Genomic DNA, 23,400 nt, shown 5'->3' with positions numbered 1-23,400 from the left:
ATACTCCACAACAATACACTGCTGAATATCTGCTCTGACCTCATTCATCACCATACAAACCTCCACTAAGTCACAGCTTTAGGTAAAGGTACTTTGAAATGTAACCGGGTCATGTTTTCGTTAAAAATCAAACCAAACACAAACCCAGTTTCATAAACAAATTGTGGCTGAAAAAAGAGTTAATCCAGCTCACTACATAACTATGGCACCATGTGGACTACATTTGCACAAACCTGCTGATTGTATAATGTATGTTTTAATCCTATGGACATCAAAAAGTTAATTTTTTTTATGTTTACTCTTGGTTCTGGCTTGGATTACCAGATTTTAATACAGATTTTAAATTACACTTTCCAAATCATGTTTATCTTCCAAAATGACTTATTCGCCACTGTTAGGCTGTCTAATTGAATGTCAGTGACTTATTCGCCACTGTTTGTTAGCCTGTCTAATTGAATGTCAGACGTTCAATACCGACTTAAGTACTCAAGGAATATTGAGTTTTGAGGAACCAAAGAAAATAACAAACCAAGGGTTAGCTTGGAAAGAAAAGGTAGTAACACAAAGCCATTGTACTGTATTCTGACAGCCCTCTCACACTGTTCCCCACTCCCAAAGCAACTCTTCAATCCCTCAGAATGAGCAGATTATGAAAATAGAAGTGTGAAGCTAGTCCTAGCCTAATTAATCTGTGTTTGTTTTGGGGTAAAAAGAACCTCCCATTGGGCGAGGTATGGGTAAGTAAGAGTAAACCCCACCTGAGTACCCAGAGGGAAGCCCAGCTGGAGCTGTCTATCCCTACAACCCATTAACACCCTACAACTGTCATATTAATGAGTCTGTCCCCCTGGTATATAGGCATACATCAGGGCTGTCCCGCTGGAGCAATCAGGTAAAGTGCCAGATCAATAAGCTGATAAAACTCTGCGGCTTAACAACTTTTCAATTTACCTACTGCAATGTGTATAACTCTGAAAAGCAGATGCCGACGATAGAGATAATGCTGTAAAAAAGAAAATGGGCCATTTTGTTGATGATCTCAGTGTTAGGTCAGTCTGGTACAAAATAATCCTCATACAGTTTACCAACCATTATAAAGCTAAACATAATGCTTTAATTCATAATCCTTTTCAGAAAATAGTGATCTTTGTCCGTACTGTGTATGGCAGTTTCTCTATAGGACACATGATAATAAGTCACATTCGTACTTCAGACAAACTCTATTTTTTCTATAGAAATGTCGCAAAATCTCGCCATACACGGGAGCTAGGGGCTAATTTTCACCTAACAGCCTATGTTACAACCTGGCAATGGCATGCTTACTACATTAAACATCTGGTTCATTCATATTCTGCATTGGAAGTCGTGACACCCATTCGCAGAAAAAAATTGAAAATACTTGGTAGAAAATGTTATTTTGAATGTTGGTGTTTTATTGGTTGGTTGCAGCTCCAGCCTCATACTTCAAAAGACCGTGACTGGGTGCTAATTTGACCACAGCTGATGTGTTGTAGCAAGTGTAGTGGTGCGGGTCCTGAAATGTGAATGTTGATTACTCATGGACATATCTAGTGGAGGAGCACATATTTGTTCTGTGGCAAATCATCTGGGAGTAAATCCACAATCATTCTATTACAGCCCTTGCTACAATGGCAGCTCTGATTTTATCATGAGAAAAATAAATCTGGATCAATGTTTAGCAAGACCAGTATTTTTGTCCTGGTCAAAATATATATTAATCAACACTAATACTAAAAAAACAGGGCCTATGAGAGCACAGGAGTTTCGCCTGGGGGCACTTGTGCATATACCGAAGTTGGGGTTAAAAAACGCTTCTGCTCATAGGCCATGTACCGCCAGGGTTCCCAACTTTCGGTATATGCGTGAGTGCCACCACTCGGAACTCCCATCATGCCATGCGTCTCTCATAGGCCCTATGACATGTTACCCAATTAAATGTGCAATAAAAGTCATACATTCTGAGGGAATCAGTGATAAACGAAGTTGGAGGTAAAAATTATAATCATCCACAAAAAAAAAAAAAAAATCAAGGCACGTTCAGCAGACAGGCTTGAATGCAAACCTTACTAATTGTTTTAGCTGAGATGAAATCAGGCTGGGAAACACCTCCTGAACCTGTGAAGTAAGTAAAGCTGTACCATGAGCTGATGGTTTTACGACCGCAGACAGCGTCAAGAGGCCTATCTTGCTGTATACTTACAGGGAAGGGAAGCTCAGTATCCACTAGTCGCTCATTAACTGTGCTCCTTAAGCTGGTATCCTGTGTGTTTTGAGTCCATGCGATCTGTGGTGTACTACTTCACACAGTCATCTGGTGATACCCCTTACTCCTGGAGTGTCCACACTCTGATACTGGCACATATGTCTGTACTATCTACATCTGTCCAGGGTGACCTGTACAGCCTAACCCCACTGTTATCACAGAAGTCCAGCACACCAGCACTTCAGTCAACAGCACTGGGAAGGTCCAAGCTTTGACCACAGAGTTACCTACAGTGTTGCTAAGCCTCTGTATGCCTGTGGAGAAATAGAGACAGCTGAGGAAATGACTGTCATATCAGAGGATAAACTCACCCTCTCATGTGTTTACACAGCAGACTATGTGTCCACTCTGTCAACAGTGTTATCAGAATGACCAGTCCAGAGGAGATTACATCACCTCTGTGGACATGCACTGGCCCCAAAGGGCATGGGACATGAGGGTGGGGCTGTGGATAGGTGGGTGGAAGAAGTCTATTGCCCCAGATCTCAATTCTAACAGATCCCCTCTTCCACCTGGGTGGTCACTGCATGGTCAAACTGTCTTGCCCTTCAATCCACAACTTTATCAACAAACACTAGACTTGCTGGTTACACACCCACTATAACACATTCTATACTAGCACATGGGAGTCTCACAGTCTCTTCACTTCAAACACTTTATTGGAATGGCTGACAGGAGACACAGTGTTTAGAGATAAACAATGTACTTAGCAACAGGATATCAAATCTTTCATCTCAAAAAAGGATGGTGTTGTGAGAATGTCTATTCTCACACACTGTCACACACATGTTAGCAATTCAAGCAGAGGTGGACCAGCCTAACTGGAGGTTGAGACCACACTGAGCCAACAATTTCCAACACCTCTCAAAATATACTTTCTGGGTTAATAAAGGCATATTTCAATTATAAAAATATAAATCATATACTTATTTATATATTTGATTAGTGTTTTATGCCTTATTCAAGAATATTTCATTTATGCGACAGTGGCTAGCATTATGGTGGGAATAAAACAAAGAATATAATTTTTTGTAACCATACAAAAATGAGCTGCTAAGAAATTTCAAGTTCACCAACAATTAATACCACTGTTAGTTGTAAAAGGCTGACACATCATTTTACTTTGTATTTACATTTACTAATTTAAAAAAATATATTATCTAACAATTGAATTCTATTACTTTGAGTATTATAATTAACTCTGATATAAGATGGAACAATATTTAAATTGAAAGCTTTTACATTAAATTAGCTGGGTTATTGACACAAAACTAATGATTTCATATGTACATGCCCACAGGCTGGTTTTACTATACCACCACTTATAAATACTATAGTTACAAGTAATATACAATTATTACAATTTAATTTAATGATTGAAACAGATGCCAATAAGACTGACTGTGCAACGTAGGATTTTAGTGATATCTCACACACACACGCACACATACACACACACGCACACACAAATTCATAGAAAAGTTATTGTTTCAGCTATTGATATGAATTCCACACACAATCTGGGTGCATCACACGCCGGAAATATCAATTGTCCACTGACTGAGTCAGATTGCTCTAAAATTTCAATGATAACATATCAAATATCTGGTGGTCAAAGGAAGAGCTGATAATACACTGGATACGATATGCTCCATTCTATAAGGAAATAACCCAGGCAGGAATAGCAGCAGGAAGGAAAACAATAGCTGGGAGACAGGGCATCTAATCTGCTGCAGGGGGAGGGACATTGCTACCCCAGGGGGGTTTGAGATGGAATCTGGGAGCTTCAGACATCTGCCAACCCAAAATGACAGTACAGGGGCAGAGCACACTTGAACATAGACAAATGTACCACATGGTCACAAAGAAAACAAAACTGGGAAAAGAAAAACAAATACATGTTGGTTCTAGTAGATGCAGCCGTAGAAGATGACTGCTAGCCTCCATAAAAAGAAAGAAGAAAAAACAGAAGGATGGAAGGAAGAAACCTGAAAAGAGCAAACAAGTGACATTTGTGGCTTTAGACAGACATGAAATCACCAAGGTGTGGATTTGCATGTTATCCATTGTCTGGAATTCAACATAGCGGAATGCAGAAACCAAAGATATGCTCATGCCACTTCTGTGGATTTTCAACCTGACATCCTTGATTAGGCCAGGGTGACGTCAACAATACAGATAATCTACACAGTTAAGAAAACACATCAACTGATCACAGGAGTCAGCAATACAACCAGCTGTCTCCTCAGGGGAAATTATCATAATTGCTTCATCACAAAATTTAATTAATTCTGGATGTTGCAAAAAAAGGAGGTCAATGTTCACAAAGCAGGGATCGTGCTTCTGCCTGGTGTAGACCAAACATTTCTCCATTTCTCCAAATCACATCAATGCATACAGGAAACAGGAAAAGAAAAAAAAAATGTCCACCATATATCATTCGAATTTCCACCATGACGTATATCAGGTAGATCAACAGAAAATGATTTACAGGTTACAGACCACAGCTATTTTTTTTTTTATCTGAGATGAAGATATATATTCAGTTAAGAACAAAATGATTATCCTAGTCAGCTTAAAGTGGGTTGAAGAGTTAGATAAATACACCCTTCCCTTTCATAATTTTACCCTAGAATCTGGCTTTAAATTTAGCAAAACTTTCGAACCAAACTACATTTTTGTCTTAAATATAATTTCAATATGATGTGATTTGGCTTATTATGTTCTTGAAAACACTGAAAGACATCAATAAGGAAAAGAAAATCCCAATTATCGGTAAGTTTGAATAATCTTGAGACACACAAATTACAAGTAAATAATTTCACATTTGATCTTACATTGGATGGCAGAGTAGAACAAGGAAAATGTCTGATCAGTCAAGTGTACACATAAACTTAGTTCTCTACTAGATCTGTTTTTAAGTTCACTAAAATTAAACTAAAATTCACTAATGCTTTAAAACTTGGAAAGAGAACAAATACCAGGCCTTTATACTGAAGTGTTTACTTTTTCAAGGGCCCTTGGCTATAGCTGACTTATGACTTCTGTTATCAAGAGGTAGGGGAGGATCTGATGCTGTTGTCAGCTGGACCCAAATAACAAGTGCTATCATGAATGCTGATCTCTTATCTCAGCAAGAAAGCTGGGAAAACAGTGGAAGAATCTGCTTTTGTCAACACGCCTTCTAACAGTACAGGGCACAATGGTGCTCCCTGTCTTACCCCTAGGCAAGACTTTCACAAGAGAGGTAAGAAAGGCACTAGAAGGGTGTTGGACGCGCTTTGTGATTTCACACCTGTATAACAACGCCTTTAAAGGACTGTATGAAGAACTGTCCTAAAGGTGGCAGGGACATAATGCACCACACACCTGTCATTAGCCTGGGAACTTCTGTGAAGGCATGACGCAGACAAAGATACCTTCCCGAGAGTTGATTTAAAAAGCTGCTCTGTGGTTATGTGATTATCTAAGACTGTCAACATTTTCTTCCCGGAAAGCATGAAACATACACAAAACCTGACCAATGCCATCAACACAATACAGGAACACAAAGTCTACATGATTTAATCCTATTAGGACAGCGCCATTAAAGGTGCCTACATGTCAAACAGGAAGGAACAATCTTACCTACACAATGGCTTTTTGTCAACATTACCAGGCCACTACAAAATTATCCTCTCCAAGCCTAAACCGCCTGTATTTTAATAACTACGTGGCACGGCAAATTGAACGTATAGGATTTGGTGGCAGAGCATTGAAACAAGTACCATAATGGAAAGCCTGGACAAAAAGTTTTGGGATTTGGGATAAGCTTTTGAACCAAAAGTATGCTGTCATACACAAATGTCCTATCTGTACAACAAAACATCACAAAATAATGACATTTAAATGCACAATAAGTAATTCACCAATGTGTAAGATTACAGGCTGTGCATCAATATTATATTTATTTTGCTTTCTAGTGATGCTAAATGTGATGTAAAACTTTCATTTATGACGTCTCTATAAACAATTACAGTATATATCTGCCAGGTGGTCTTGAGCACAATTCTACACTACAGGGTTAGGAATGCTCTTCCTGTAACACCCCGATTCCCTAGTCAAACTCCAATTAAAAATTAATCAACAGAAATGTGAAGATCACAGACAAAACATGTATGAGTGCAAAACAATGACCGAATCCCTTCTTCAGATGTACTATATTTTAAGCAATTTACACTTCAGTATTATTTGAAAACATACACTTGAAGCTAATCAGAGTAGTGAACATGCAACTGAAAAAAATGCCGCAGCAGAAGGTAAAGGTCATTTTAGTGTTATTCAAAGGGTCTTTAAACAAACAAGGCCACAGAATGTACAGTGCAAATATTTGATAAAATAAATCAATGACAGACCTCAGAGCTTGTGATGGTACAGGACATGTACACCACTGGAATCACAAGTGATACAATATGAAAAGCTATCTGCATTTTCAGAGGCTTTTTATAGCTCTGTATTTGAGGGTGGAGTAATGGTGAAGTAAGCTCTTCCCTAACCTCATGGGACTTGGTGAGAGAATATGGTATAGCTCACTGTAATTGCGACAGTCTTCCAAGGTAAACTAGACAACCAAGGCCAACAAAGCAGTCCTAATGACAAAATTTCCAGGTGATTATTTCATGTTTACTTCCAGTTCCATACCCGCTTGCACAAGCTCTCACTCTGATCAATGAGTTATGATCTAAATGAACAGCATGTTCAACGTGGCTTTTTTATTATTGCACTGGCCAAACACTGATTTAATTAAAACAGGGCTCTCTGGCTATTAAATGCATGCAGAGACAATGGCCTTTCACTGGCCGTTTAATTCCACACTGTTTCTGGCAAATAAAAAAGGATGTTGCAGTCTGATTATAAATAATGAGGAGAGTGGGTTTCCCTGTGCTAACTGACCTTTGCTGACCCTTCCATTGGGGTAGAGAGTTGCTGGGGGCTGGGAGACCAAGTGTGTGAGATGGGAAGCGGGCATGATGTGGGATAGAGGGAAAGGGGGACGGGTGCAGGAGTGACAGTGACAGACAGACACTGATACATGAAGACAAAGGTTTTGACCACTTCAAAGATACCAAATCCTACAACATCATAAGACTTGTCAAGTATGACTCTTAGATAGAGAGGAGAATTCTTGTCGCAGCTAACTGCTATAAGGACACATCAAAGTGAGGCTCTCAGCAGACACCAACACCCACAACCTCCATAAATCTGCAAGGTCATTTTACACAGGAATACCCAAATCAGGAGGTTTCAAACTGTTTTAATATCTAGGAGTTTTAGCTGAGTTTGGTATACTTACCTTTTGGGGCTTTTTTTCCCCTGTGAATTTTGCATAAAACCATGCAAAATAACAAATTTGTTAAATCACATTAAATAAGATTGGGTTAAAAGAAAAATTGCGGTCACATTCACAAGCAAAAATTTTCCACTGATAAACATTTCATTCCAAGATGACCACGATTCGAAAGGAAAAATATCAGTGAGAAAAGTTTTTCTAACCTTACATTTGCTTACAGACAGATCACCACGGCAACATTTGGTCCCCAAAAGAACCAGAGATTTCAGAGTACTGAAGACGCTAATGGAATTGTGATATGCGGATGGTCGACGACGAAGAACAAGGTTTCACTAACCTAAGAACAGTGGGCTGAGCACAGTCCTCTATACCTGACCCTCTCCTATTGAGAGCTCTTTTCTAAACTGCAGGGTGACCTGTTACCCTGATAAGAATCATATTCTTCTCAGTTTAATCTTTTGGGGGTTTAAGCATCTGACAGCCTAAATTGGCCTTCCATGTTTTAAGTAACTTCATCCAGTCTTTTATTCTATTGATCTAATTATTCAATTATCATTGACTAAGGGCAACAGAAAGCCGGGAGTTTGGAAACAGAGACACACTCCTCTGAATCCATGCCTTCTCTCAACGGGACAATCCTTAGAGTCTTTTTGTGGAATCACAGCCATTCCGGGAGGCCATTTAGAACTGCCAGAGCCGAGTCGGGCTCATTGTACGATGTGACAGCTACTTTAAAATCAACAACTCCTTGTGGCCTGCAAAAAACTGCAGAAATAAAACTTAGCCTGTAAAATGTGCCCCTTACAAATCAATCCAGAGCACCATATTCACTTTATTAGATTGGTCCTGATTAAAACAGTTTCCTAGGACCAAGTTTTGGGAGAAACAGCCAGTTTGGTTGGAGCCACGGGCAGATTACCATCTGTGAGAGATAAAAGGGAGGTGATAATAAAAAAATTCACCCTGTTCAATAAAATATGGTATTCAATAAATCACATCCATGATGTGGTAAAGTCTCTCTCTTCAAAGGCCAGAGAAAATAAATGACGTCTAAAGCAATGACGCAGTTTTACAGGCTCCTCGTCGATGACAAGCAAAAATCTGCCCGTTTCTCAATAGCCTTTTTTCCCCTAACCAATCCTTGTTTCCCGTTCATTTTCTGTGGAGAAAAATATCGTGCCAAGCAAACACAGTGGCCATACCATTTGGCTGCACTTTCCTAACTGCTGCAAGCATTGCGTAATGAATGACTCCTGCTTCTGTTGTCATTGGAAAACTACTGGACCTTGTTATTAGTGACACTAGCGCCTGGCTAGCTCAGCGCCCAGACAACGCTAAATACGCTGAATCATGCCTGAACCTTTCCCTGCACCGATTTGGAAGCCAACAGCTAATTTCCACATGGATCAGTGTCAGAAAACTCACTTTTAAAACGTCACAAGCTCCAGATACAAATTAAAAACTTGACGTTTGAAATATCTGCCCGGAAAATAATTCGGCCTTCAGTCATGCATGCACAAGCCATATTGTCCCTTCCATGATCCAGGTTTTCATAGCATGCTCCTTTTTGTTAAAAAAACAAAACTCTGCCATTCAGAGCTTCACAGAACATTAAATCCCTTCGCCTGGAAATAAATTCACATGCAATATCGGGCTCCCACAGGGTTTAAATTACCTTCTCGCCGCGAGATGATCACCCTTGATAATCCAATGGTTTCCCAAGCCATCCAAAAGCATTGGAGTGAACTCTCTTAAGATTCAAGTTTTATTACACACTGCCAGAAAAACAAAATCACATTTTTTCCCCTTAAGCTGTTTATGTGACTGTTTACTGGTTACATACCACTGCTAAAATGCCTTAAATGTCAAAGACGAAAGGCCTACCTTAAACCTTCATTAACATATCCTATAAACTTGTCTTTTCTTTCATGGTAGCATATACTAATAGAAAAGTAAATAATGAAAATATATTCAAATTAAACCTTTTTTCACCAACATTCCCTGAATAAAAAGGTCTTTAAAATTTGACAAATTGTTTCTATGGCTTGTGTGCCACTCTGCTTTTATGTCACCTTTACAGCTTTCCCTCTATCAGGCAGGCTCAAGGTCTTCTGTATTTTATGTCACCTTTACAGCTTTCCCTCTATCAGGCAGACTCAAGGTCTTCTGTATTTTATGTCACCTTTACAGCTTTCCCTATATCAGGCAGACTCAAGGTCTTCTGTATTTTATGTCACCTTTACAGCTTTCCTTCTATCAGGCAGACTCAAGGTCTTCTGTATTTTATGTCACCTTTACAGCTTTCCCTCTATCAGGCAGACTCAAGGTCTTCTGTATTTTATGTCACCTTTACAGCTCTCAATCTATCAGGCAGACTCAAGGTCTTCTGTATTTTATGTCACCTTTACAGCTTTCCATCTATCAGGCAGATTCAAGGTCTTCTGTATTTTAACTAGTCAGTGACTGGTTTAGTTGTATAAGCCGACACATTGCGGAATCCTCATAAACATATCTATTAAGTACGACGACAACATCTCTATAACCAACAGCCTAATCCAACATGACAATACACAGGTGCATACTGTAAATACGATAAATATTATCTACCTGTATACTGTTAACTGTTCAAATCTTAAAAATGTATTATAGTGTCAGATTATTTTCTTGCAGATTAGTTTGCTTGTCTGTTAAACAATTTATAAACTAATAATGCTTGATCATGCAATACTAGTGTGCATGATAAAAACACCATAAAACGATTAACTTTAGATGTACATTAGATGCAATCGCTTACTTGCAAAATAATTTACTCCCACAGTTATTACATCTGAATAATAATAAAAAAAACAGGAAGCACACTTATTGGTAGTCCTAGAAGACAATGGAGACATGGGTAGGGTCAAAAAATAACCTCTATGGTGATGTATCGAGAACTCAGACCCAAGAAACTTCTTATAAAACAAACAATATAACTTTAGCACCACATAATAATGCTGATTCAGCTCTATGATTTATTCATCAAGTAGATCCTTTATCTATCTGATACGCCTAGGTTAGACATCTTTGGTAAGGAAATTAGTAGGCTGTATAACAGCACAGCCAGCCCGACCCTGAGTCACACCTCCAGCCTGAACAATAAACTTATCACCGAAAAGCCAGGCTTGATACATGCAATAAGTACAACCACATCAAATTTTAAAATTCACTTAGCTCTTCGCTGTGAGATAAAACAGAATTTTTGTCACCAACTAGCGAGTGCCCACAATGTGTAGATTATCACATGCTAAGATTCACACCTGGCGGGCCAAATCTCCAGACCAAATCAATACGCCATACAGCCATGAGGTCGCGCTACAGGTAAAACTGTGAACACCAGGATGCTAACACTAGCCAGGACATCAGCAAAACTAAGGCGATAACCGAGGCTTTACTTTTTTCCTGCTATTCTCATAACAGGACAATTCGTTAATACACTAATTAAAACAGGCCTCATTAACAAGGCCTCAACAATATCCATTATGTGTAAGCCCTGCAGTGGAACGGGCTATCTCTCGAATCAATTGCTTATCGTCAGAAAATCAGGTGAAAACATCAGCACCTTTAATCAAATATTCATGTGAAGCAGTAGTTTGAGGAAAATCAATAGGAGCTGAGAGTGAAGGTGTGCAGTGTCAGTACGCTCAGGTTAAGTGTGAAAGGCATTAGTGACAACCCTGCTCATATATCTCTCCATCTCAACATTCCTAGCTCAAAGCCAGCATCACAAAGGTGAAGCATACCCATACATTGTGCTCTGTGCAACTGCCCAACAACTCCTGGTACAGATGCCACAGTCAGGCACACAGAGAGACACAGAGAGACACAGACACAGGCAAACTAACAGACAGACAGGCTACAAAACAGGGAGACAGGCAGGCTGACAGACACAGATGTACAGATGGACAGACAAACACACTCAATATATACATATATACGTGATACACATGTGCTTTTATGCTGTACTTATTCTAGATATACTTCAATTAATTGTTTAGATATCTATATTTAGACATTAGCACACAGGAGGAAATCCAAAGCAGTTTCTGGTCTAAAGCTGAAGGCTTTTTTCTACTTTCTCCACATCAGCAACTAACCTTTATTCCAGGTACATTTAACATCAATATTAGCCTTGTGCTCATATAATTTTGTGCCCAATCTGGATGTGCTTGTACTTAAAACAGCACATGCCACAGGCTGTAATCTGTTCCCTTTTTGAGCAGATGGCTTGTCCATTTGTCACTATTTAATTGTATGACTCCACAGTTTCATCCAGTCAACCCTGTCAGTAACTCTGATTCTAGCCTGGCTGGCCATTTGATGCGCAGTATGTACATATGTTTATCCCTTACCATCCGGTCAATATGGCACGCACAGCCATTGGATCATGATAACATAATTGACATTCCCAGTAATTATCATTGATATTAATTTGTCTGGTTCTCTGTGACTCACAAACAACATTTTGCACTTTCGGTGTTGGCGGCTGAAAAAAAAGCCCTCGGACGGTCCAGTGTTGTGATTGGCTAACAGGCTGTCGTCTCAATTAAGAGCATCACCACAAACACAGCCACACACTAGCGATGCTGCTGTATAAATAGGTACGTAGATAAAGGTAATTTGCTCTAATAACTGTGCTAATGGAATAATTGGTCAGGGTATCAAGACTGGTCAAAAGGCGATGTCCAGACTGCGTTAGTAACAGTTGAATGGCCACCACTTAGGCCATTATACTTGACACCAGTGGAAAGTTTAAAGGTGACTAGCACACATTTGTACTACAATTGTTGGCAATGTTAACACACTGCAGAAAACAAAATTTGTCTGGGCAAGTTTACAGGCAAATGTAGCAGGGCACGTCTGTATATGCCATCAAGAGAGGAATACAAATCCATCTACTCTATTTCCTCAACATTTCTTAATGTTTACCTGGTGTTGTTATAAGAATATTTGCCCTGCCTGAAACTATTATAATTTATTGTAAACTCAGATATTGAAGGGGGCCATACAAAAACCATATAAATTATTGTCATAATTAGAAATGAAAGTTTAATAAGCATGATACTACAACTTACTACTTTGAAATCAAGAGCACCAATCCATCCAGAAATTTGAACATTTCAAACATTTAGTGACAACTACACTGTAACTCCTACTGTAATGCATATGATGGTTGATACTAGAGCAAGACAGAAAGCACACAGTGTCATCAAAATAACTGTATACCTTATATCTGTTCAATACTGAAAAGGAATCAGTCAAATACTTCTAACCTTCAGCATAAAATAGCATTTCGCAAATGTATCCTATTTATTTTTTAATAGTTAAATCCTACTTATAAATGTGTTTTGCCATACTGAAAACAAAAATGTATGTTTCTACCTCCATCTGTTTTGTTTTTTTGCGTGATTTCTAAGGTATAAAAAAGGTTGGCAGGCTTTAACGAGAACTTATGTTTCATGTGCAATGTTTGCAAGTGGATTACATGATAAACACAAACACATCATTATGAAAATAAAGCTGGTTATTGAATGAAAACAATTCTATTTTTAAATACACCTTATGTTTAAATTAATGACTAGTCTACATGTTGCAGGACAGAGGTGAGAAATGAATGAGCTTGCTGCTGCAGGTATTCCAGGGCCTGGATATATGTGTACCCCATAGCCACAAGTAGTTCATTCTTGTATCGTATGTTCTGTTTTGTACATCACAGAAAAGCAGCACGCGATTCTGGGACAATACAAAACACAGAGCTTGGTTGAATCCTGTTCTTATATTTAAAATCAATGGGATAGTATCGATGTGTGAACTGAGGAGCTGGCCGATCTGGAGCTGCTTCCAGGCAGTCAATATTGGTCAAGGGAGACAACTTTGAGAGCTTCAGGACATTTCTGGGCTGTATGGTGAGGGGAAGAGAGCTGGGGCTCTCGTTCATGTCAGGAAATCCCTGCTGCATGGGATTTGGATCAATCTGAAGCAGTGACATTTTGTCTTACAAAAAATCTGAGGCTGAGTGTCACATTTGATCTTCAGCTATTTTCCACCAGTTTTTTCTTGCCACTTATAGCGCAAAAACCATGGGCAGTCATCATGTCATTCTTTGGCTATCCACTGATTACTGATCACTAAAGTGAACTTTTAATTCATCGCAAGTGGCTACATCATAGGTTAAAATCACAAGATAAAATTTCATAAAGCTCTATAAAGGTATGTCATCTATAAATACTGGAATAGGGCTAGGTTTGAGAAATTCACAAATTAAAAATATTCAAAATGGTCTAAGAAGTAAAGTGCACACATGGATGATAAAAGTTTTTAAGAGTCTTAAAGGGAAGCCATAACAATCGTTTCAAAGATAAATCAATGTCTACTTAGGCAGGATGCAGGCAGTGTAGCAACATAGTCTGAATATCTTTCCCAAAATTGGACACTACCTCACTTCCTTTCATACCAATTTGCCCAGTCTTTCTACTTGCGTTTCTTTCGGCATATTTACTCCTGAGTCGAGTCTCACCTAGGGCCTTAGAAGAGGAAGTTGAAATTCCTCGCTTGGCATGTAGTATTAAGAGGACAGTACAATGACCCGTTCACCGGTATCAGTATTATGGCTCGGGTGGGGCGGCTTACATGCCTTTGGTAAGTCGTCAGTGAAGCAAATAGTCATGTTTATGCGCACAAATTGAATTTCATGTGTACAAACACTCAAGTTTATGTGTACAAATCGAATTTCATGTGTACAAAAACCCATGTTTATGAGTACACATCGAATTTCATGTGTACAAAATCGCTTCAACAATGCGCAAATGTATTTTTAACCCTTCTTAAAAATCACTACAAATAAAAACACCACTGTAAAAAAAGTTTTAATTACGGTAATCTTTTACTTGTGTCACTAAAACAGAGATGTCAGGAATTTCCAAAATAAAAAATGCCCCAGGGGTAAACAAAAAAACATGTTTGGTGTGTTAGTTTGGGTCGATCATTAGGAGGAAAATTCTGCATGTTCTACTTCAAGATAATGAAGTCATTAAGGATATATAAGGCTGGTGTATAATCTTTGATGTGTTCTGTATATTTTCTGTGATCAGTCTTTTTTAAACGGTTTGTTTATTGCGCTGTAAAAAAAAATTACAGATCTGAACAAATGTCACTACGTGGATATCCTAAACTATTTGTGACATGACCAATCTTGAACTAATTGAGTTTGACAGCTGTCCTAGATCGGTGACCTGTACTGATCATGTGGTGAAGTATATTTTCCAGTTGTGGTGCCGTATTTATGAGAATTATAAAGGGGTGCTTGTTCAAGAATTTCTCACTGTAAGTGACTTTGTGCTTTTACATCCGCTTTCCTCGTGCACATCACCAAAGGGATTTAATCACCAACTAGTTTGCTGGGAAAAGCGTGCTCAACGACAAGGGTTTACATAAAAAGACGGAATAAACAGGTCACCTTTCAGAAACCCTTTGCGCGCTACATTTAAGCTATATTAATTGGCAAGTTGGGAGTTTCCTGCGAAATCCTCACTGTAATATGAATGCTAAAATAGTGGATCCGATACTAAAAACGGACTTGTATAAATATAAATAACGAAATCGGACTTCGGATTTTATTTTCTTTCGTGTATGGTGTCTAAGCGTATGTTCTACATGTTTGGTGTACGGTCGTATGTTCTACATGTTTGGCGTACAAAATCGCCATAATGCCATAATCGTACAAGTAGGCAGATCTGTTACACTTGCATGCACTCTATGGACTCCTTTGTTGTCATACGACTGAAAACTTTTGAAGTACGACATGTATCCCTAAGCACTCATTCACTCAACATATTTACCTCTCTGAATGAATAAATGATTATGGCTTACTGCCACATCAGTAATACTGCAGCTATATTGTGACTAACAAAATCCTTCATAATGAGACTAACAATTAACCATAGGGTTTATTGACAGACTGTTTATATACCAAGTGGAATGAGAGGCTTGAGGTCTGTCTAACCACTTGTCAGAGAGATCATAACACTATAGGGCTAGATGAAGGCACAAGAATAGCTTCAGATTCAGCGCAAGAAGCTGTTGACATGAGTCAAAGGAAACACGTACCACACACACAAGCTCATGTACCACACACACAAGCACATGTACCACACACACAAGCACATGTACCACACACACACAACCATATGTACCAAACGTGTATGTACCACACACAAGCATTGTATTGTATTTCACCTAATGACACATCTGGCTTGGCTCTGACTTTCATCCACCTTATAGGGGCACTTAAAAGTTTTCATGAAGTAGGATTACTTTCTTGTCAGAAAAACTTATATGTTGGAATCAAAAGTATCCTTTAAAGGCCTGTATGTGCTTCTGTCTGAAAATGCATCTGTACACACAAAACCTTAATTGAAACATGGTACTCCATCACAAACAGCTCTGAACAAATGACTTCTAATGGTTTTATTGATACTTCTGTTTGGATAAATCCCGTGGTTGGGTGCACTGAGAGTGTGGGAGTCATGCATGGCCACTAGGCAGTACTGGCTGTCAATGGGAGACAGACACAATACGTTAGTGTCCCTGGGGACTGGCTCAATATGGGGACAACGGTCGCACAATCTGCACAGACATCTATCAAATAAGTCAACTGACGCCAAAAACATGCCAGGACATGTAGCGGTGATGGTTAGTAATTGATCGTGAGACAGAAAGAATCAGTTACCTTATACGGATGTAGTCAGTTAAAAATCCGTCCAATCAGTCGCCGATGTCACATCCTGTCTATCAGAAGGTGATAGACAAGTTGGCTGATCAGTAACTGTTCTTATCTCTGGCCACAGAGCATTCAGCTGGGGCACGTTAAAGCTGCAGTCTACAACATAAACAAATCAAGCACATCGTTAGGATTGCTGAGGGGAAGACATTTCACCTTACAATCTGGCCTACACAAAATCACACTGACAAATGCTGACAAGATTTTCATGATAAATATTTACATTGTATTCAATTGTTATTTCACGATAAATATAGATACAACACAGCAGCAGTGAAAACGAAACTGAACAAATAGCAGATTAAGAAGAACAAAGATATCAATTGTGACTAAGATTACTACATGTGAAATAAATGTTGAAGTGTTACAAAATCTACATAACAAATAACAAAATGTCAAAACCTGAACAACTTCCGAAAGTACTCACAACATGACAAAGTTGGTGATAAGAAGTCTGAATGTAACAATCAATATCTTTCAACATTTTTTTATTTTATCTTCCCCCATCAAGAAAAATATGGTGCTGAGATTTCTGGGAGAGATGGCACTTGGAGATTGTGCATAATGGATCTTGTTATCTCACGAAACACAAATATTACCCAACCTCTGAATATAATGATTTGTTATTATTTCGCCTTATGGGGTCTGGAGTAAGAGACATGCGCCTGAAGGATTGCCCTGGGTAGAGGGCTAAGATGCCATCAGCGCTTTACGCGACGCCAACACGCAGCCAGCGTACAAAGCCAGTCCTGTTTAAATTATAATGCCACAGCAATGTGATGTCAACTTTCATTTCACATAATTACCGTCCCATACTGCATGTCAGACATCAAGACAACTACACCAGCACTGCACGCAAGTGGACGCCATTAATCTTTAACTAAGTTATTATAATTCATGGCCCTGCCTGTGTCAGCCACAATACAGCACCGCGTGTAGACCGACTTAGGGTGCTGCGCCACCCATCTCTCCATTCTGACACTAAATTCACACTGATTTATCACTTCTCTTACACAACTTTAAGGCAAACCACAGTTCTTTGGAGTTTTTCTTTTTCTGGTCCCACCACTTTTAGACGGTGTTTCCCGACAAGGCCTGTGCATGTGTGGTCTTCCGTATGCTGCACTGACAAAGAAAAATCAATTTCGCCATCTTTTCTCTAGAAGGTGGTTTTTAATCTGTCAAGAGATGCATAATCACAGCGTGTGTGGAATGGTGCAAGGGATTAATTAAACATTGATCAAGATTTGGCAACATACTGATCAGTCTAGGAGAGTTTATGACAGATGCTCAGTTGAGGCACGGTCCTAATTCTACCAGGTGTCATGCTATGACCCTTACTGGCCCCCTGTCATGTGTCATCCCCAACATAACACACAGCTCCATCTACCACTCATTCCTAGCTCTTCCTATACATTCAGCCTAAAGGTTTGAGGCAACCCCAAAAAATCCCAGATCATCATTTACCATCTGAAAAACAGTTCCCTAGCCCATGGGGAGAATTACAATACCCATGTAGCGCATACATCACCTTTCTTCAACATACCCTTAAAATACACCCATTCTCACATTGTTTTCTGGCAAATTACAAAAGTCCTATTGCTTTTTTTTTTCTCTTTGTCGCGAGCACAACAGAACTGAACGAATTGTGAAGGAATGGTCAGTGTATATCTACATACATATCTCTAAAAACCATTATCGAATTGTACATGTCATACAGCAAAAATTAATAACTAATGATGAAATTTAACTGAAAGACTGAGGTAATTTCTAGTCAAAAGAATAACCTGAGTTGATGTGGTTTTAGAACTGACCAGTCACAGGGAAACAAGTTATCAATAATGTTCATGATAACATGATAACTAAGTTCATCCAAAATCACACTCTTAGCAAATCGTATTGTGGAATAAAAAGTGTCTAATTTTTGTTGTTATGATTTTCCCACAATATTCATCTTTTTTTAGAGCCTTAAACTGACACCTGGAGCTAACAGAATGATTCCTAGTGTTGTAGCAGATAGAAATCTGTCCTCGTCAAATCTGGAGCCATGGCGGTGGAGGATACAGAGGGATTTAGTCACTGAATTACCCTCTAACCCTGAAGCCTCTTTAACCATGTAACTAGGTTAGCCATAATGGCAGCCTTTTAACACTACATACATCAATCCTCCCACTTATGTGGCTACTGGTCAATTCCCTGGACACTTCTGACCACCTTGTGTAGCCCTTACCCAATAAGCTGGGGGGGCAGCTTTAATTCTGGCCAGTAAAGAAAGATGACATTGTCCACATTTTCCCTGCAACTGGCTCGCTGGCTGCCAGATGGTTAGCTTACACACTAGCTCCATCCTATACATTACGGGTAATGTAACCTCATTCCTTACCCCTCAGGAAGTGACTATGTCTCTTCACCGCAGCCTAATTTCCTCCAACCTCCAACGACACACAGTACCTTAATAATTCATCGCTGCCCAATATCCACAGCTTCCTATGCCTGTTTTAGTCCACTTGCTAAATTTTTCTCTCAAAAGGGAGCAAAATATTAATCGGGGCATGAGCGGAGGGAAATTGTCTATGTTTGTTGACTGTGAGACGACTGATGATATAATGGCCTTGCTCTGGGGCCGAACTATTACAGCTATTGATTCAGCATGCATTGGGCATTAATTATGGATGAGAAGTGGCAGTGTGACGGATAGACTCGGACTACAACTCCAGAGATCCAGCCACAGTAAGCACCTGCTGCTTACTTAGACAAGGTGCGCGCTACAGACATCAAAGTACAAAATGCCAATACACTGATAAAAAGGACATATCTATATACATAGCCACAGTAAATGATGATTCTCAACAAAAGATATTCAGTTGAGATTTTCATAACAGACTGCTGCAGCATTTTTTCTCAACAGGTCTTGCCCATCCATTAATAATGTGAGTGCTCTACTTTCCTGATTCCATGCAAATGTAAGGATAAAGGTAAAGGACTGCACTTTGTAGGTAATCCTGTTATAAACGCTTAATCAATTTGTATGTGCATTGATTTGTTACATTTTATCTTTAACTACAACCTGCAAGTAATTATACGTATTATTTTTTCTTTGTAATATATATCCCACCATAATGCTGGCTGCCACTGTATAAGTGAATTATTGTTTTAAAATAAATAAATAAATTACAATATATAATCACCCTTTTAACCACCTTATTATAGACTCTTCCAGTATATGCATGAACTTCAGTCTGTGTACAATCTATGATACAGAACCCAAGAAAAACTGTCAGTGAAATAATGGCAAGCCTGGCCCATACCTAGTCACCTTCTAAAGACTTGCGGCCATTTTGGTAAATGCCGTTCGTGATTATGCCGTTGTGGAGGTGTGTACTTGAAGTGGAAACATGTCAACAGATGGGATTTTCAGGAATTTTCCCTCAGATGGCTATAGTAATCAGAAATGTTGATGAATCCTTTTTTTTGGCCATACCAAAATAGCTCGTCTAGACAGCGAAATGTTCATCTGTGCAAGAGAAGTCATTACATGGTGGACAAAAAAAAAAGGACCCAATGCACAGGTCTTCCATAGTTGTGCGCTGAAAGCAACAGGACAAGTTATTCCTGATGCCAGCAGGCATTCACAGTTGGGATGCTAACTAGCTGTTTTCGTAGTGCCTGTGGGCACTGAGAGCATTACGGCGAGATAAGGGAGGATAACACATTTTCCTTGCGGCAAGCACAATAAGGAGAGCTGTTACTGTTACTTCAGCCCAATTCAACCCTTCTTAAGAAAAGACGCTATTTCAGACCCAGAGTGCCAGAGACAAGACAATGAAGCCAAGGGAGCTAGGATGGTCATCAAAATCTGGCATACATGCCGATAAAAAAGACACACTCATACTTCCCCCGCACCCCTTAGGAGTTATGCTGTTCAGTTTTTAAATCAAAATTCAGGAGCCTGTGACAATGTCCAACCGTTCCAACCTTTCGCATGTGCTCTGAACATAACAGGGTGCAAATAGTATCTAAGGCTCACAAGAATTCCTCTTACCTTATATAGCCATCAGTATTTTCAGTTTTCCACCCTATTACATTTCACCCTAAGTTATGTACTCCCACATACATCAAGTAAACACCTTTCTGGATGCTAGTCGCAGTGGTAAACTGACCAAATGAACATCAAGATAGGAGATGTGTGCTAATGACATGTATAGCCCAATAGGTACGAAAACTGTTATATGAACTGTAAGAAAACAGTCTAGATCTTATAGCAGTTCATTCCCATGAGAAAGTCTTTAACCAAGTGGTCAGAACAACTGACAGTCAAATTCAAATAGAAATACCTTCCTCCAGTTTTATCAGCGATTCACAGCATATCATCTCCATGTGTGTGATATTGGCGTCCTGTCTCCTGTGATATCCCATTGACACTGATAGTGACACTACCATTTCTAATCTATCCTCCATGTTCAGCTACATGAATGCATGAGCCAGTGAAGCTGGTGTGAACAGGGAAATCCACCACCACAAGCAAACAGCCATTTTTATCCAGACTTCAAGAAACAATTATGATTTCTAAATTTGAGATAATTACAAAGGCAGAGGAGCATTCATGAATCAATCTGATCATGTGTGTGTTCAAATGACACATTGATCAGATAGAATCAATCCCGTGAGGAGAGACTTGCTTACTGACGTGCTGTGCTGGCATTAGAAATGCATACTTTCACACTTGTCATTGTTCCTTGGCAAGCTAGGATGGCACGCTGGTTGAGGCAGAGGCGTGGAATGTCTGCTAACTACGTGTAGGATTTCCTCAGTTGCTTCAGGTCAGAGACGCAGCTCGCAAAAAAATTTAGAAAAAAATTTGTTCATTATTTGTGAAAATAGAGAAGAGAGTCTGATGCCCCATTAAACCAGCTCCCAACGGCTTCTGCTGTGTCAGTTTTCCTGCAGATCTTGAAAAGGCTATGAACGCAGGGACTCCAGTCTGCCATAACTGGCTTAATTTCTATCAGCCTTTCGTACATAACCTCCATAATGAAATTAGATAATCTATTTGCCTCTAGTCAGGTGGTATTAATATCTGCTTGGCAAAATCAATTTCTCTGCATGGATTGGGAGAAATTTTGATGCAATTTATAGTCGGTGATTGCAAACGGCATGGGCTGTAATAGGTGCTGAACCGGACAAATCAAAGCTGTCAGCGACCTATGATATTTCGTAACTGTAATACTGTTTTGCTGTGCGGAAGCAGCTACTAAGGGAACTCTGAAACAACATTGATTTTTCATCTGAAGTTGGACTAACAACAAGATATTAATACTGAGTTCTATTTGAAATGACAGCTGAATCTTGGCAAAGTAGCAAATTTGGCTCCTCCAGCTTACCTTTATTAAAATACTTATGGTGTAGGTTTGCAATATGCACAATATGGACAGAGGGTGATTACTGATGCATTCTCTTCAAGGTCATTTTCATAACTTCTAATATGTTCAATAGACTATGGAGTTGATACGCAGGACTTCAGAGGTCAGTGAGTGCACTAAAACATACAGCACACCTTTTAAGGCTGTGTACAGTGTGGGTATGTGTGCACATACTGGGGATTCTAAGTGTATCTGTAAATACATTGGGGATTCTAAGTGTATCTGTAAATACATTAGGGATTCTAAGTGTATCTGTAAATACATTGGGGATTCTAAGTGTATCTGTAAATAGACTGGGGATTCTAAGTGTATCTGTAAATACATTAGGAATTCTGAGTGTATCTGTAAATACATTGGGGATTCTAAGTGTATCTGTAAATACATTGGGGATTCTAAGTGTATCTGTAAATACATTGGGAATTCTGGATGTGCAAGCAGTGGTGGGGGAGGGGGGAATAGCTGTACAAAATGCCAGGGTTTTATGTGTACAACTATCAATGGCATCAAAACTGACACATAACTGACTCCAACACCACAAGTGACTCCAACACCATAACTGACTCCAACACCACAAGTGACTCCAACACCATAACTGACTCCAACACCACAACTGATTCCAACATCATAACTGACAACACAAGCGATACGGACACCACAATAGGTACCTACAGCACAACTGACACTCTCACAACTACAGACACCCACACACCGGACACCACAACATGGGACAATAAGAGTTCCCCTATCTTTCAACCCCCCACCTTAATTCGTAAGCCTAAAACTGGCTGAAAAACGAAAGTTTGTCCTTATCATCAGTATCACTTCTACGTTAAACAAAATAGGGTATTTAATAAATGTGAAAATAGCATGCCACAAAGACTGAATACAGAGAGAGACTTCCGTTCATCTGAAATCTGATCACATGACTGGGAAACAAACGCCTTCTCTACAAGAGCTTACAGATCTGCACTAATTAATTGATAGCTTCCGCAAGAAAAATCTTCGAGCATACATTATCTGCAGCCACAGGCAGTCAGTCTGTAATTATACCCCTGTTCACAGTCAGTAATTATGCTGTCGTTCAGAGCTATACTCACCAACGACCAGATTAAGCAACAATTATGAATTCAAGAGCCTGATAAAGGGCACAAGCATAAATTCATGGCAAACAAAGCCAAATGAAACTTGTTTCCTTTTTTTTTTGTCTGGTTGACATGTTCATTTATAAGGCAATTTATTGCTTATTCCATCAGAGGTCATTAATTACTTTGCCAAGCATATACTTCAAATTGTGAATGGGCCACTAACTTCAACCCTCCCAAACACAAAACACTGCGAACTGTAGTAAAACAAAATGTGTGAATAAGAAAACAGACGAAGAAAGATATCATGGAAACCAAAAACACAATGAGGCCAAAATGAAAAGTGAAAGACAATAAAACAAAAGCGAAAACCCCAACATCTCTAGGTTACAGGCATTAAGAAGCTTAAACAGCTCTATGTTATGGGCATCCAGGAAGTCAAACATATTTATGGTTGTGGGCACCCAAGA

General features: G+C 39.3%; 1 protein-coding gene across 1 annotated transcript in view; it reads right to left on the bottom strand.

Moving 5' to 3' along the window:
- Nucleotides 1–23,400, bottom strand: part of LOC135473769 (teneurin-m-like) — a 257,605-nt gene that overhangs the window by 94,801 nt on the left and 139,404 nt on the right. Inside the window, 1 exon segment of the mRNA XM_064753657.1 lies at nt 16,378–16,527. The gene's annotated coding sequence lies outside the window, so the exon portion shown is untranslated.

This window comes from Liolophura sinensis, chromosome 8 (genome assembly GCF_032854445.1).
Source record: "Liolophura sinensis isolate JHLJ2023 chromosome 8, CUHK_Ljap_v2, whole genome shotgun sequence".
NCBI classification, from domain to species: domain Eukaryota; kingdom Metazoa; phylum Mollusca; class Polyplacophora; order Chitonida; family Chitonidae; genus Liolophura; species Liolophura sinensis.
Note: the sequence above shows the minus strand (reverse complement) of the source record. Positions and strands in the feature narration are given on the sequence as shown.